The 5,073-nt window shown below is 48.8% G+C and overlaps 1 pseudogene; it reads right to left on the reverse strand.

Moving 5' to 3' along the window:
- Positions 1-2,261: 2,261 nt before the first annotated feature.
- On the reverse strand, positions 2,262-4,099 carry LOC103121508 (large ribosomal subunit protein uL5-like; annotated as a pseudogene).
- Between the last annotated feature and the right edge of the window lie 974 nt (positions 4,100-5,073).

The raw sequence follows: 5,073 nt of genomic DNA on the forward strand, positions 1-5,073 counted from the left end.
GCAGGGGCACTGCCAGGGCTGACTTAGCAGCTTTAGTGGATGGACAGACGCCTTAGACCCAACGTCCTGTATACACTCACTCCTGTGTCCACATCCCGAGAGATGGCTCATGAGGGCCCCAAGCTGGTGGGTCAGAGCCCTGCCCACAGCCTCACCTCTCCCCATTCCCATCCCACATAGGACCAAGTAGAGAAACCTGGGAAAGGAAAGTACAATCTTGTGACATATATATATAAAAGATATTGGGGGACTGTGTGGTGGCACACCTGGTTGAGTCCACATGTGGGACCTGGGTTCAAGCCCTCAGTCCCCACCTGCAGGGGGAAAGCTTCCCAAGCAGTGAAATAGGTCTGCAGGTGTCTCTCTTATTTTTGTATTTATTATTGGATAGAGACAGAGATAGATTGAGAAGGAAGAGGGAGATAGACAAAGACAGAGACAGAGAGACACCTGCAGCCCTACATCACCACTCAGTTGGGGACCAGGGGCTTGAACCTGGGTGTTCGAGCTCTGTAACATGTGCCCTTAAGCAGGTGAGCCACCACCTGGCTGCAGTGTCTTTCTCTCTTCCTTCTATCTTCCCTTTGTCTTTTGATTTATCTCGGTCTTTATCCAATTAATTAATTAAAAATGTATCAGGTCATTCAAATGGGCAAAAAAAATGTATTTCTCTTGTCTGTTCTTCTGTAGTTACTAACTCCTAAAAACCTTGGGATTTTCAGAGCGGTAACAACAATATTTTGTTATGCTAATGATGGCAATTTTGGAAAAGTGGCTGCCAATCAGAGCGGGTTGCCAGGGAAACCAACAAGAATAGAGGCTCCCTGATCCCCTGAGAGGGGCAAAGGACTGGGAGTTCAGCGGGTCTGTCATTGGCCAGGGGTTTGTGCTTATGTAGTGAAGCTTCCACAAAGCCCAAGGAGAAAGAGGATCAAGAGCCCTCAGTGCCACCTTCTCAGGACCCAGGGCCTCCTTCCTCAGGCCTTTGCCTGATCCATAGCCCTTCACGTCCTTACAGTAAACTGCTCATCTAGGGACTAAACAGGTTTCCTGCATTCTGCTGCCTGACAGTCTAGCTAGTCAACTGAACCAAAGGAGGGAAACCTCTGGGTTCTAAGCGGGGTCAGAATCGCAGGAGATAAGCGAGACCTGTGACCAGCCAGCACCGGAAGTCTAGGGAGGCAGCCAGGAGAAATTCCCCGTCTGCAGGCAGACAGGTAGTCAGAAGCCCAGCGAAAAATATAAAGACACCTGGACATCCACAGGGCTCTGTGTTCAGGTAATGCTGCCACCTTGCCATTTCTGCTGAATATGAAGAAAGAAAACAAGGTGATGCACCTTCTTTCAATGTTACACCCCTAGGTCACAGGTGTCTTGTGCAAAATAAAGGAAGCGGCGAATTAGAGGGAAATTGCCTTAAAAGGAGCCCAGCTACATACAGAATCATGTTAAGTGAAATAAGCCTAACATGTGAAGGGTGAATACTGGACCTCACTCACGAGCAGAACTTAAAAAGGACAAGACAGAAAAGAAAAAAATACAAAGTGAAGCCCGAACTGGGTGCGGTGTACTGCACCAAAGCAAAGGACTCTGGGGAAGGAGTGGGGGGCGTGGTGGTGGTGAGAAGGGCTTGGGGTCCTGGTACATGGTGGTGGAAAGCTTTCTGCAGGTACCTGTCTGGGGAGATGAGAAACTGTCCCCAGGTGTCAACGGCTGTGCTGTGAACTGCTAACCCCGAACCTGATAAAATGAGAAGGAAAGTAGGAGGAGGGGGAGGAGGAAGGGGAGCAGGAAAAGGAGGAGGAGGAGGAGGAAGAGGAGGAGGGGGAAGAGGAGGAGAGAGTGGAGGAGGAAGAGGAGGAGGGGGAGGAGGAAGGGGAGCAGGAAAAGGAGGAGGAGGAGGGGGAAGAGGAGGAGGAGGAAGAGGAGGAGAGAGTGGAGGAGGAAGAGGAGGAGGGGGAGGAGGAAGGGGAGCAGGAAAAGGAGGAGGAGGAGGGGGAAGAGGAGGAGGAGGAAGAGGAGAAGGGGAGGAAGGGGAGGAGAGTGGAGGAGGAAGAGGAGGAGGGGGCTGGCTTAGAGTTATTTTCTTTCCTTTTTTCTTTTTTAATGGGCATTTGTTATTTGGGAGATGAACAGTTACTCAGTAGTCTAAACCCACTCTTCATGTTTGAGAAATCCTTTATTTTGTAAGCAGTGATTCACTGCTAGAAAGTTTAACATCCTATTATAAAAGAAAGGGAGACTTACTTTGCAGTGTTTGCTCATTTCTGGGTACAGACCAGAGGCGGGGAACATTCAGCCTTGAGCCACACACACCCTCACAATGATTTGTCCTGACCCTTCAGAATCAGCCACAGGCAGCACTCAAAATTCAATCAATCTAAGAGGGTTTTTTCATAGCAATATTGAGTGCTAATTGTGTGTGTGTGTGTGTGTGTGTGTGTGTGTGTGTGTGTGTTTTGCCTCCAGGGTTATTGCTGGGGCTCAGTGCCTGCACTATGAATCCACTGCTCCTGGAGGCTATTTTTCCTATTTTGTTGCCCTTGTTATTGTTGTTATAGCTGTTGTTGTTGTTGGCTGGACAGAGAGAAATGGAGAGAGGAGGGGAAGACAGAGAGGGGGAGAGAAAGACAGACACCTGCAGACCTGCTTCACTACTTGTGAAGCGACTCCCCTGCAGGTGGAGAGTCTGGGGCTCAAACTGGGGTCCTTACGTCAGTCCTTGCACTTTGCACCACCTGCACTTAACCCGCTATGCTACCGCCCAGCCCCCCAAGTGCTAATTTTTAAGTTGATAGTTGTATATGGCCCAGAAGTGATGTTTGAAATATTCAAATGGTCCTTGGCAGGAAAAAAAAAAGAGTCCCAGCTCTTTCTCTAGACAGACACTCCAAGGTGCCACCCTGACGTTGTCACTGTGATGTGTCTGAGCCCGGAAATGAAGGGGCTGGGGCAGCTATATCAGATTTAAAAAATGAAATGAGAGGAGAAGCATAGTAGCATGTCCTTACAAACTATTCTCCCACACAAACAGAGCAGACACAAATAACCTCTCCAGTGAAGCTGAATGAGGGCCCACTTCCTGGAGCCCCAGAAAGCTAAACACATTCCCACCAGCTTTTGCACAGGAAGCAACTTTCCTGTATTGTCATCTGGATGTATGACAGAGGCAGGAATGATGCTCAAACCAACAACTCCATCCCGTTTCACCTGATGGACTTCCGGATCATGGTGGGCTTTCTGTGAATTTCTTCCTTTAATAAAATTTGTAGCAGAACTCAACTGTTCCATTATTTTCATAGAAACAAACCGAGAGGGGGCCAGATGGTGGCTCACCTGGTTGAATGCACACATTACAGCACGCAAGGACCCAGGTTCAAGCCCCTGGTGCCCACCTGCAGGGGGAAAACTTCATGAGTGGTGAAGCAAGGTTGCAAGTGTCTCTTTCTCTCTCTTTCCCTCTCTTTCTCCTCAATTTCTCTCCATCTCTATGCAATAAAAACATTTAAAATAAATAAAGACGATGTTTAAAAACACAACCAAATGGGGGGACAGGGTGAGGGTGCACCATTTCTTTCTTTCTTTTCACTGAAAACCTTTTATTGATCTTTTGAATAAAAACGGGAATTTATTTGCCAGGAAGGATGATCCCATACATGTTCTGCGCTTCTTGTCTGCGATGCTGAAACCTGACCTGCCCAGCGCCACATAGACGACCAGGCCATAGATACCAATGCTTGGGTCGTATTTGATTCCCAGATCGATATGCTCCTGGATCCCAAAGGCAAAGTTTCCAGTGTCTGAGAAGTTGTTTTTCCTTAATTCATATCCTCGCACCTTTAGACCTTTCTCCAGGATTGCTTCTGCCTTCGCTCCAGGGACTGTGCGATGGACGGCAATCTTTTCATTTCCCCTGACGCCAAAGGATCTCACTGTAAATCTAGCTTTGGAGGCACAGGGGTCTGACCGGTGAGCTGCTCCGGCACCTTGGCCGCCCCGCGTCAGCCCCCACACTCTCCCCCACACAGGTATTGAGGCAGAGCTTGCGGATGCGAAGCTCCCGCACCGGGTTCTCCTTTTCACCCTGGTCTTGCACCATGATAGCGAACAGGAAGGCGGCTGCACCATTTCTGACCATCGCTCTCACGGTGGCGATCAGTGATTCCGTGCGAGACGGTTTCCCTAATCAGGCCACCAACTAGAATTTTTTTGCCAAGTCCAGTTGAGCAATTTCAGGTCACCTCCTCCCTCGAGGGTAGACCTTGTCTCTTTGGGGTTTGTTTACAATAGTAAAAGTAATAAAAGTGACTGGGGGGGGGGTGACAGGTATTAAGTGCTGGTCCACCTGCTTCCACTGTGCTTTGCTTTTCTCACTCCTCATGCTGAGAGAGGAGGCTTGCAGCCAGCCAGGTTGGGCTCTCCCCTCCCCAACATCACGGTGCTCATTTTCTGTGGGTGTGGCTCAGGGCCACGCAAGCTCCACGACTACAGTGACGATCTAAGCAAAGTGTTTCTATGCCCCAGGAAATCAGGAGATCTTTGTGACTCCCTCGTTTCCACACATGACTCTACTGCAGTTGTCGGAAGCCACATCTGTACAATTTCCCTTTGCTTGCTTTATGTATTTTGCATGTACTTGACTTTTTTTTTTTTTGCTTCTAGGATTATTGCTGGGGCTTGGTGCCTGCACCATGAATCCCCTGCTCCTGGAAGCTTTTTTTTTTTTCCCCTTTTGTTGCCCTTTTTTAAAATCATTGTTATGGTTATTATTGTTGTTGTTATTGATATCATTGTTTCTGGATAGGACAGAGAGAAATGGAGAGAGGAGGGGGAGACAGAGAGGGGGAAACAAAGATAGACACCTGCAGACCTGCTTCACTGCTTGTGAAGCGACTCCCCTGCAGGTGGGGAGCCAGGTCCTCCAACTGGGATCTTACACTGGTCCTTGTGCTTTGCGAGATGTGAGAAAAGACAGCGTTTAACTCAGTAGATGGCCAGGTCGTTGACGTGGCAAAGGCATTAATCTGCAGTCAGTGGTGGTTAGAGCTCAGGTGATGTGCTGTGCCGTAGACC

This window comes from Erinaceus europaeus, chromosome 7 (assembly GCF_950295315.1).
Source record: "Erinaceus europaeus chromosome 7, mEriEur2.1, whole genome shotgun sequence".
Lineage (NCBI taxonomy): Eukaryota > Metazoa > Chordata > Mammalia > Eulipotyphla > Erinaceidae > Erinaceus > Erinaceus europaeus.